Source organism: Convolutriloba macropyga, chromosome 4, assembly GCF_964194025.1.
Source record: "Convolutriloba macropyga chromosome 4, txConMacr16.3, whole genome shotgun sequence".
Lineage (NCBI taxonomy): Eukaryota > Metazoa > Xenacoelomorpha > Acoela > Convolutidae > Convolutriloba > Convolutriloba macropyga.
The window spans coordinates 12,998,424-13,011,009 of record NC_134471.1 but is presented as its reverse complement, the minus strand read 5'-3'; the positions used below and the strand labels follow the sequence as shown (position 1 = coordinate 13,011,009).

General features: G+C 30.8%; 1 protein-coding gene across 4 annotated transcripts in view; it reads right to left on the bottom strand.

Moving 5' to 3' along the window:
- Positions 1–12,586, bottom strand: part of LOC142337464 (uncharacterized) — an 85,912-nt gene that overhangs the window by 26,404 nt on the left and 46,922 nt on the right. Inside the window, exon 1 of one of the 4 annotated variants that reach the window (XM_075386699.1) lies at positions 9,374–10,693. The exons of the other annotated variants lie outside the window; for them this stretch is intronic. The gene's annotated coding sequence lies outside the window, so the exon portion shown is untranslated. Of the gene's footprint in view, positions 1–9,373; positions 10,694–12,586 lie in introns of those variants that run through there. 4 annotated transcript variants of the gene reach the window in all.

The window sequence follows — 12,586 nt, the reverse complement described above, 5'->3', positions numbered from 1 at the left end:
ATAAATATCAGCCCGTCATGATTGAATAACTTTACTATTAAAAAATTTAGTGATTGAAAACTTTTAATTACATGAAGCAAGCAGTTGACGGTTTCTTAGAAACTCTAACATGTTTTCAAAAATAAACAAATAATTTTTGTTGTGCCTTAGCGTCAAACATTCGTAAAAATTTTGATAAAAAATAGATTAAAGACAATGGGATAGCTTTTTTGTGCTTCAAATGCAATTCATAATACCTTCGCATTCACAGTTGATAACTATAAAGCTAACTTATACCCGCCTAATTAACTGTTATATTTTCTAATAGTGAAAAGTACTTTTTCAATAAATATGCTTTGTTTCAATGATTTATGACTAGATATAGCCGCAGTGATAATCAACGCGCTACAAACCCTACCCAATATAAGTGTTAGATCTTCACATCTTTTTTTTCAAAAGGACCAATAAAAAACAGTACCGCAATTAGTTGAAAAAAACTTATTCCTGTCAACTAACATCAATTTTTTCATTACAATCATTGAAATTGCTCTTCCAAATATTTTCTTAAATGGCACCCTTTATCAAAATCAAATAAAAAATTCGGATGCAAAAATGCAGAGATTTTTCCGGATTGTTACCGTTTGTCATTGTTTCCAAAAATTTTTGGCTGCGATCTGAATAATAATTTCGAGCTCCAATTTCAAGAAATTTTTTCCAGTAAAGCAAAACAAAAAGGGCAGAATTAAAATATGGGAACATTATGAAAACCAAAGGACGTAGGACAAAAAGAGAGGGATAATTACAAAATACATCATTGCAATGAACCAATTTTGTGAGACAAATCTTTCGCACACAGGAATTTTTTAAGTATGTGTATAGGTTAAAACCAAAATTTCGGCCAGTTTATTTTACTCAACTGCAAAGCTCTTTTACTTACGTAAAAGTTTTTCTCGCTCTTTAGATATTAATTTTGCTCAGTTTTGAAGTTATTGAATCATAAATAGAGCACATAAAAGAAATAGCACTTTATTACGGAGATTCAAAACTAAATAAATCTTTTTAATAATGTAGTGGATTCCATTGGCAAAAAAGTTCATTAGATGAAAACGCGAAAATTGAATTCAGGTTTTTTTTCAGAGAAATTTGTGATTGATTGTATCTTCAAAAATTGCTCAGCAAGCAATACTGTCAGCTTAGTTTCTTTCCTTTTCACTAGAAATTCTCTCAAAATTAGAAAAACTTTAAAGGCGGCATCATTAATTGAAAAACAAAAGTTTTAACAAATTATTGAATTAAGTGATCAAAATAACTGTTTAAAGCTAAAAATTCAACTGCTGCATACTATACCTGTTGTCAAAATGAATTCAATTTTGACAAAATTTTTGGACAACTTAGGTTTAATTTTTCAAGCCTGTTTACTTCTTTTTGTCTTTTTGTTTTTCTCTCATTTGCATTTTCAATAATATTTATTGGTCGCATGCATAATTTCAACTAAACTTAAATGGCAGCTATAATTAAGGACATTTAAAAAAGATTTCAGTGCAAAGATTATTAATATAATTGAATACAAAAAGAAAACAACTCATTTACACTAAAAGACTCAAATACGCATTGAAACTGATTTCCTCCAAATTTGACAACAACTCATTTTTGCGGCTGCTCAAGAAATAAATTATTCTGAAATATTCGGAAAAAATTTTCGCCCATTTATTTTAGACAACATGGTAAAATAAGTGCAATAAAAACAACAGTCCACATCTGTTTGAAAAATGACAAGGAGGCTCGGTAATGTGCAATCGCACATCAAGTTCCGACCCCGCTCAACCACATTTTTGGCATGAATGTCTACCAAATAAGAACGGATAAAAAACCCCAAAAACTCAAGTATTTTTGATCACATGCGCCTTTATAGAAGTGCTTTAAGACCTGTCCTTAATGATTTTTTGGTTACAAAAAGAACAACAAATAGAGACAACAAAAAAATTCAATTGAAATTTGCGAGAAAACGCTGTTGCAGCCGTAAAGTCATTTTTGGCCCATAAAAATATATTCAATTGAGCCCTCCTAAAATGTAAATATTGTGTTATGGGCCTCCTCCTTAATGAGAATAGGTGAAAAGCGGAACAAAAAAAAAGAAGAAAAAGGGCAAAAATTATTGAAACTTTTTTTTTCGAAAACAATTACTTTCAAAGTCATGAAAGGCACTAGCTACAAAATAAAAAAATTAAATAGGTTCTTCTACTTGTCTAAAATAAGCGCTTGAGACCCATCGGAACTCAAAATATGTCTTACGTCTACAAAGAAACGTTAAATATAGAGAGAAAAGAAAAATTAGTTTACTTGTTTTGCGAAAAAACCGTGTCGAAGCCAGTAAATTCATAACGGATTCATTTAAAAAGATCAGATTTTGTAATTTGCACTTTTCCATCGACAACAATTATGTTATGTCTGACCTGTAATTAACGCGACTAGGAAACAAATAGACGAAAAATGCGAAGTTAAACAATGTTAAAGAGTTTTTTTGTTTTTGAAACCAATTGTTTTCAAAGTCATGAAAGCCATCAGCTATCTACTCAAATCAAAATACAGGCTCAATTATTCCATCACAAAAATGCTAATGAGTACTGTCATTATCCAGCTATTTTCATATGACGACAAAGACAAAGTAAAAACGACAGTTGAAGACAATTGTAAAAAAAATCAATTAAATTTTTCGAGAAAGGGATGTCGAAGCCGTTGAAACCGTAATCTATTTCTTTCAAGATTTTATATGCTCAATTGTGCCTTGTTTTTAGCGCCAAAAATTTAATTTGTGAACTGTCAATAATGTGATAATGTGACAAAACGAGAAAAAAACGTGAAAAGCGGCCAATACCTAAAAACCAAAAAAAAATTGTGAAATCTAGTAGTATCAAAGCCAAAAAACCATAACTTAATGCATAATAGAGCAAAAAAATTATATTTAGTTCAACAGAGGAAGAGGAAGAAGAAGCATTCTTTCTTTGCGGACACTAAGCCACAAGCTGACCAAATTAAGAGAAAAACAGTGGCAAATTTCAAAAGCCACTGTTTAACTAAAATAAAATATTTTTAAAAGTCAAAACGACCAAAATCTTTTTATAACAGAAAAAGATACGATGAATTGGATCTGTTTAGGAAGCCATTTGGACCTATCAATAGTGAGCTGTGATTTAATTTTTTCTGTTCTTTAATATCATAAAAAATAAAAATAAAAAATTTTATTTTTTAAAAAAGACATGAAAATTTAACAAAATCAGAAATCTAGTAGTATCAAAGCCAGAAAATCATAACTTAAGGTATGAAACCGCAATAAAGATTGAATATGAGTTCAGTAGAAAGAAGAAGCATTCTTTCATTGCTGACACTAAGCCACAAGCTGACCAAATTAAGAGAAAAACAGTGGCAAATTTCAAAAGCCACTGTTTAATTAAAATAAAATATTTTTAAAAGTCAAAACGACCAAAATCTTTTTCTAACAGAAAAAGATACGATGAATTGGAACTGTTTAGGAAGCCATTTGGACCTATCAATAGTGAGCTGTGATTTGATTTTTTCTGTTCTTTAATATCATAAAAAATAAAAATAAAAAATTTTATTTTTTAAAAAAGACATGAAAATTTAACAAAATCAGAAATCTAGTAGTATCAAAGCCAGAAAATCATAACTTAAGGTATGAAACCGCAATAAAGATTGAATATGAGTTCAGTAGAAAGTAGAAGCATTCTTTCATTGCTGACACTAAGCTACAGGTTGACCAAATTAAGAGAAAATTTGAAGCAAAGTTCAATAAACCATTTTTTATTTAAAAATCAAACATTTTTAAAAGTCAAAACGACTATAAACTTTGAACTAACAAACTGGAAACAATAAATTGGAGCTAGTTAGGAAGCAAATTGGGCCTATCACTAGTGAGCTTTGATTTGAAATGTTCTGTTATTTAATTAATATATAAAAAAGATCGGATTGTTTATTAAAAAAAAGAACAACTGATTATAATCCGAATTATTTTTTCGAACGTAACAGTCCAAGATTGGACCAAAACCAGCCCCACTATTGCGTTTTGTCCATTTAGAACACTAAATTGTTTCGAATGCTTCAGAGTTATATATTTTGTTAGTTAAAAGATTAAAAATAAATGCTGCCTTTTTGATAATCATAAAGTTAGCGAAAAACGGAAAAATTTTAATTCTAGACTACTCTCAATGGAATTGGAAGTAAGAATAGCTCCCTTTAAAGTTTACAAAGATGGTGTTTGTTAATTTTGGGGTGTGTACTTCCGGTAAATTTAATGGACTAAAGAATCTTATTTCGGACAATTTTTGATGAAAAAGGCTGGATTTTGAAGTGCATAGCCAAATTTTTAGCCAGAAAAATTTAATCAAAACAGTCAACAATACTTTTTGTCTCTAAAAACAAAATTAAAGGTACTATTGTTAACAATTTTCACAATTAGCAGAATTGACGAATAGACTCCTTGTAAAATACGAAATTCAAAAAAATCTTTTTAATTTCATATTCTACGCTGGTGGGGCTTTTTATTGATACCACTCAAAACTCTGTATGATGAATATATCGATTGGTCAAAATTGACTGAACAAAAAAAACCCCTTTGAGTATATAGTTCCTCCCACCTGAAGAGGGTTGGAACAAAAAAGCTGGGAAGCCAATGCAGTTGGAGCAAAACTAATGGTCTTCTAGTATTAGAAAAACTAGGAAATTTACTGATAAATATATCCACAAAGAAGTAAGAATAAATAAAATTTTTGTTCTAATTGATTGCTTGAGAACTTTTTTTCTTTATGCTAACCTTACGATCATACATTATGGTAACAACGCAACAAAAACTTAAATATTCTTCAATTTTCTTCCGCTCACACAAATTTCGATTAAAAATAATGCAAGAGAATATTACTTTAGTAAGAGTAAGACTTGTTAGTATCGACAATGGATATTGCCTTAGGATTCATTGATCTTCGTGTCAATTTTTGTTTGCTAAATTTGCATCAATTCCAAATAACGAAAACTAAACAGATCTTAAAAATTCTAGTTCTCGAGCAAACTTCTGCACGAGAAAACTTCTAACTCATTTCGTTTCTCGAAAAGTGTTTTTAAATTTGTGCGTCGAATTTTCTGTCACAATTGATTAATACTTCATTAATTCAAGGAAGGAACAGTACACTATCAAAAAAACAAAAACTTAATGAAAAGCAAAAAAAAACTAAAACTAGGCATTGTGAACAGTACTATTCAAGTTGTTCACGAGACATTAGAAAAATGGTATACGAAAAAAGAACTATGTTGATGAAGAAAATAAAGAGAACGAATTTTGACTAGAAACACGTGCGTGCAACCCAAAATTACCTGGATTTTTTAAAGCTACTGAAATCTAATATCTACTGATTAAAGTACAATTCATCTGAGGCAATAGGATTCAATCGGTAGATACGAGTACAATGACAATGACCAAATCCAAATTAAATTTGGACGTCGATCAAAAACTTAATGAAAGGCAAAATTTTCTATATCTTGTTGTATCTAGACCTGTTTTGCCATCTTTTTTGTCTGTCTTAAAATAATTAAACCCCTATGAAATCGCAATAAAGATTAAAAAGGAATTCAGTAGAAAAAAGAAGCATTCTTTGAATGCTGACACTAAGCTACATGTTTACCAAATTAAGAGAAAAATTGAGGCAAATTTCAATAAACCATTATTTATTTAAAAATCAAACATTTTTAAAAGTCAAAACGATCCTAAGTTTTGAAGTAAAAAACTAGAAACAATAATTTGGAGCTAGTTAGGAAGCAAATTTGACTGATCACTAGTGAGCTTCGATTTGAAATGTTCTGTTATTTAATTAATATATAAAAAAGATGGAGTTTTTTTTTTTTAAAAAAGAACGACTGATTACAAACTGAATTATTTTTGGATTGTAACAGTCCAAGATTGGTCCAAAACTAGCTCCGCTAATGCTTTTCGTCCAATAAGAACACTTAAATATTCGAATGTTATAGATATAGATATTTCGGTTTTAATTAAAAAGTTTTCAAAAAAGTTTTAATTACGGAGCACTCGCAATGGAAGTTGAAGTGGAAATAGCCCCTTTTCGAGTCTACAAAGATTGTGTTACTGGTGGGTACTTCCTGCAAATTTTTTGACAAAAAAATTAAAGAAAAATAGGCGACAATATTTTTTTGTCTTGAAAAATAAAATCGACAACACTTTTTTAAAAAATATATCAAATTGTAGCAAATATAGCGAAATTTTAGGGAAAAATTTTGGAAAATGTGAATAAAATCAACGGAATTCACCCTCTTCTCTCCAAAGTATAAACTTCAATAGCTCCCTGTAAAAAACGAAAATAAACAAAATTTTTTGTGATTCCGTATTCTACGCTGGACAAGCTTTGTAATAATACCAGTCTCAATTCTCTACGATTAATATATCGATCGGCCAAAATTGTCTGAACAAAAAACCCATTTGAGTATATAGTTCCTCCTCCATCAACAGGGATCGCAACAATAAGATTGATGTTTCTCCTGTATGAATCTGAATCGCCATTCTTTTTAATCCCAGAGGCAATCACAATTATCAAGGATATTTTCGTTAAAAATTATCTTGAAGCTAAAATGTTTTCTATCGATGCTTTTCATTAGAAAACTGAAAACCATTTTTTTTTCAATTTTTACCAATTTTTCTCAACGAAAATCTATTTCAGCAATTATCAGATGCCTAATTTGCTAGGTCTATTAAACACTGTAGAATTTTTTTTGTCAAAAATGATTTCAGATACTAAGTTACTCCTTGGGTCTGTTGCAAGTTGTATTTTTTACTTTAAACCTTTTTAGCTAAGAACTGAAGAGATAAAACTATTTTCATTTTATGTAGAATTTTTATCTTTCATTGTCTTCCAGTTCATTTTTTTGTTCAGCTGAAGTTATTACAAGCAAATTAAGCAGTTTCTAATTATAGGTTTTTTGGTTTGGATACTACTAGATTTCTCATTTTTTTTATTTTCATATAATTACACATTTTTTTACGTTTTCTAGTTTTGTCACGTTATCACGTCATTGACACTTCAAATATCACATTATCGGCGTTCAAAATAAAACACCACTATTGAAATCTTTAAGAAAATAGACTCTGGTTTTAACGGCTTCGACAATACTTTCTCGAAAAACGTAATTGAAATTATTATTTTTGTCTTTAACTGTCGTTTTTACTTTGTCTTTTTACTCGTATGAAATTTCCTGTACAATGAGTCGGTTTCATTGGTTTTTCAAGGAAAAATAGATGGACCGAAATCCTGATATTAGTAGATAGCTGATGGCTTTCAGGACTTTGAAAACAATTGTTCTCCAAAATAAAAAAAGCACTTTTTTACTTCGCAATTTTGTTCATTTTATTGTCTGTTTATTACCTAGTCTCGTTAATTACAGGCCAAATACGACAATTTTGTTGTCAATGGAAGATGACAAAGGGATTGGTGTCACAACATATAATGTTTTTAAAGAATTCATTATGACTGGCTTCGACAAGGGTTTTTTACAAAAAAGAAAATTAAATTTTGATTTTTGACATGTTTTACGTTATTATTGTAGACGTAAGATATATTCTGTGTCATTGCAAGTCTCAACGACTTCCTTTAGAAGAACAAACGGACCTTTTTAATGACTTCATTTTGTAATTAATTGCTTTTATATCTTTTGAATAAATTTTTTTTCGAAAAAAATTAATATTACTCAATTTTGCCTCTTTTTTCTTTTTTGTCTACTTGATACCTGATTTCTTTCGTGAGAAGTCACATTATACATTATCGGTGTTCGAATAAGGTGCAATCGAACATACTTTGAGAGCCAATGTCTGGCTTTACGGCTTTGAAACTGTTTTCTGGCAAAAATTAACTGATCTTTTGTTTGTTGTCTATTCGTTGTTCTTTTTGTAACCGCATAAGAACTGAATTACGAAAGTTTTTAATTGCCATCTTTAGAAACGCTGGTAATCGTTAATCTATGGGATATTTTAGTTGATTTCTAATGGTTTTCACTACTTTGAAATTGATTGTTTTTTAAAAAAAATTAAGGGAATTTTTCACATTTTACTATTTTTGTTATTAATTGTCTAATTGTTACCAAGCCTTATTATGGGCTGGTTCTATATCTTTTCGGCTGGATTACAAGTTTTTATGTTTAGTTTCAGTTTTATCTTACGCTATTTTGACTTTGTTATTAAGATTTGTTCGTTAAAAGGGACATAAATTTTTTGATGTAATTGATGTTCGTTGTTGTTGTTTGGTTTTGGTGTTCGTCTTTACTCGCTTTCTTAATATTGGCATATCCCATCAAACTAATGCATCATTTTTACTCTTCTGAGTTGTTTGCTTTTGAGGCTATCTTTTCGTTCATACACCAAATTTTTTTTTGAAAAATACTTGAATTTTTGGAGATCTCTATTTGTTCCTCATTTGGTAGACAATTATGCCAAAATTGTGAACGAGCGGGGTCGGAACCTTATGTGTGAACGCACATTCCCGAGCCTCATTCTTTTTTTATTGCTTCTAGCCATAATAACGGTCTCAGTTCAAGCTGTCAACCAAGCCACTTCAAAGGTTAAAAAAAATTGTACATAAGTTTGTACAAGCATTTAAACTCCAAAACTATTCCATTGGGAAGTATATGAACGATTTCTTCTTTCACGGAAAATTCAGTTTTTTCATTTTTCCAACATTCATTTCAAATGATTATATTTGTCATTCTACTGACAAAACATCAAATGTGCTTAAATTTTACTAAGGTTTTTAACGTCCTGTACGTTCTTCTGATTGTACAGGAAATTTTTGAAATTTTCCACTCCTTCTCGAATTTATATTAATACGCTGAGTATTGACAGATGTAAGAAAAACCTTAAAATCATATTCTTCATTTGCTCGTTAGTTGTTGTTTCAAAATATATCTCCGTTGGCACAGCTTCCTTCTTTAAACACACATCTTCCATTTCTTGAAATTTCTCTAGCAACGTCTTTTCGTCAAGTTAAATTAAATTGAAACTTTTTCTGAGATGCACAATTGGTCATCTTTGACATTTTTGCAACGAAATACATACTTTGCTCTTATTTTTTATTTTTTTATTTTGACTTAATTTTTTTTATCTTTTTTTTAAAGTAGTAAAATTGAAGATGTTGGGTCTACTTGAATTTTGGAGGAAAAACATTAATAACGTACTCAAAAAATAATAGTTGCTTTCCGAAAACTTCTGTAGCATTTTTTAAAATGTCTACACTCTCGCCAGAAAATTAAACCAAAACGTTTATTGTGAATTGTCATTTTTTGAAAGACTTCGAAAAGCCTGATTTAACCACAGAAGAGCTGTACTTGCCATATAAGGAGATGGTGGTATGGCCGCTGTGAATTCACCAAATTAATAATTAAACCATGGATTGATAAACTTCCAAAGTGCACCTTATAAATTATAAAATATAATGGTTTAGCATAAGTTAACAAAACGCGACGATCAATTATGAATTTTCCCTTTTCCAGACAAAATCTAAATCCCAAATTTTTCCACAGTTATAACCTCGTGTTGTTGTCAATAAAAATCTCTTATTTTATTTAATAAGAAGGTTGTCAAATTTATTGTAATAATTTTTGCTTAAAATATATCAACTACTCGCATAACTTTTTTATAACCATTAATAAGACAATTGGCACTAATTCTGGAACAAACTCTGGGAATATTTGTGGACAGAGAGGAAGCAATTTAACTGAAAATTAATAACTAGATTAAGTAGTTCTGTTAATTAGATTCACTAGAACAAAAAAGTTGCCGTTTGGCCAATTCGACACTGCTCCAAAAATTATAATCCGGATAACATATTTAAAAAAATTACGCGTGATGTATCGAAAAATTGAAGTCAATTTTTATCACAATGTTTTGTTAGCTGAAGATAGTAAACACAGCAAATTTGTTATAAGATAAAATAACAAACATTGTCCGACCAAAACTAAATTCGAATAACCTAAAAACAAACTGCGTTAAACAGATCACGAACTGCAAAGTAAGCGGCCAATTTTAAAAAAAAAAACTGGATTCAACTTTTTGTTTTGATCTTTTTGTAATTGAAATTGTTCCTTGTATTAATGCTTCCTGCAATTTGTTTGTTACAACGATGACAGGTACGAAAACAAACACGATAAACAAACGCGTAAACAACAACACTTCTCAAAGTAAACAACGGACGATGACAGCGAAAGGGGTAAAAGGGGAACTTTATTTATTTGGGGGTGAATTTTGGACGAACTTTAATTTTTGCTTTCCAACACCAGAAAAGGGTAAAATGTGAGCGGAGGAAAAAGAGAAATAGAGGAATGAAGAAAAGGTGAAATAGAGAAGAATTATTGCGGAGGAACTATTACTGCCAAATCAACCTGAGCTCAACTCAGTTCAGTTGTTGCGCCATTTTATCTATCTTTCTATCTCTCTTTCTCTCTCTTTCTCTTCCTACCGCACCAGTATAATTTGAGGAAAAGCCCGCGCGCAAAGCCCGCGAACAAGAAATCTACGCTTGTGTAAATTTGGCGTAACGTTTATCAGCAGCCCAAATCTTATGGTGCTATTGTATTGAATCAGAAAGTGCTTCCGAGGTAAACTAGCACAAATGACTAGCGATAGTTGTAAGTTAGCCCTATTCTGCTTTACCCTTCTGTCCAAGTCTATCATGCGCCCTGTATGCTCTCTATGCTTATATCTCTCTCTATGTGTGTGTGTGCCGTGGCATGACCAAATTGTAACTTAATTTCATTCGCTATCTTTTCCCCCTTTTTCACCAACTGTTTTTGGTCTTTTTCTTAACTAGTTTTCGATTTTTCTCTCTTTTTCCTCTACATTTCCCTCTCATTTTTCCTTGTTTTCCTTACTTTTATATCAATTTTCCTTTCCCCTACAAGCCCAATGGCCGGAGCAGTTGAAGTAAGATAGGAGAGAGGGGTTAGAGAGTAAACAAGCAGCCAATTTATCTCAACATAAGTGTCACCGCTTATTAGGCCGTGCCATGCATGCCATTGAGCCCTTTGGCAACCCAATTACCCCTCTCTTTCACCCCCAAATTCACATCAACTCCATCGCACAAGTTCAAATTTTTAAACCACATGTAATCTTTTGCAGCTCTTTGATTGCTTCCTGCTATTCTCTATAATGTATGCAATCTACGCAGGACAGGGTAAAGATATCATCATCAGCAGACCCGGTCCATGGTGAAAAAACTGGAAGTACAAGGATTCGGTGCTATTTTATTGGTCCCGTTCAATTGTTTGGGTGTTAGGAACTTCATACCAGTGTGACAATTTTTTAGCCGAGCTAATATTTGTCGATTGATATTTATTGCGGATAAATACAAAAACTCGTCACAAAATAACCGATCCTTGAAAAAAAATGTTCTCAATTTTTTAGTTTCTCGAAGAATGAGAGAGGCTTGAAGTTTAGAAGGGGAAAATGTTCGTTCTATTTTCAGTTTTTAAACATAGGACAATGGAAGTTGTTTTTCAGCAGGGAATTTTTTTTTGAAAATTTTGTTTTTTTTTATATATTATAGCGCCTACTTTTGTATAATAACGGTAATTGTGGGTTGGTAATCAAGGTAATTACGATAAACTTGAGAATCGCAAGGGCTCATTGACAACTACAATTCAATTTCTTTGACTAATTAAAAAAGTAGTAAAACAATAATTTTGTCACACCCATAAATTAAAGACAATTACTGGACTGGCTAAACTAACCATGCATGTGGGTGGTTCATATTTATGGGCGAACAAATAATTATGGACACGAATCTGTGATAAAAAAAGCGTTTAAAGTTTTAATTTTAATTAATATCTGGCGCTTGACAGGTTGGAATATAACGTGCGAACACAATTTATCAACCCGCCCGTTTTGTATTTCTAGAATCCAGGTGAGTTATTTGTAAAGGTATTGCAGTGAAAATTTGTAAACAAAAAAAATAGGACAAAGAGCCTCTTGTCTAATGAAACAACTGTTTCCATAATGAAGTCTCTTGTTAATTATACTGTTGTCCTTCAAGTTTGCAGCATTTTTTACGGTAAGTAAGTTTTCTCAAAAGTAAAACGCTCAGTGCTCAGGTTCTGCGTAATAATAAAAAGTATTACAAAATGTAAAAATAGAAATTGAGCCATATAATTTAGGGACAAACAACTCAATAACAAAAGTTTGGTTGATATGGTATGTGTTTTTAGCTTAAAAAACAAAGGGTGTTTGTTTCAAATACTCTCATTTTTATATCACCATTTAATATACCGTTTAAGTTGACTTTAAATGAGGAAAAACATGAAGAAAATAGTCAAAACGGAGCTTAAATATGAACAAAATGAAAACCAGTTAAAATTCTTAAATTGTTTAAAAGGATGTTTAACTTCCGAAGTTTACGACTTGAAAAACATAAAGCTGTACAATCTATGTCCTTGTTTCTTGTTGATAAAAAAACGTTTTATTTTATATCAACGGTATCTTAAACTATACTGAAAAAAGATGACTGATTAAGCTTTACTCTCTTTTCAACATTTTTTGTTTTAAGCACAT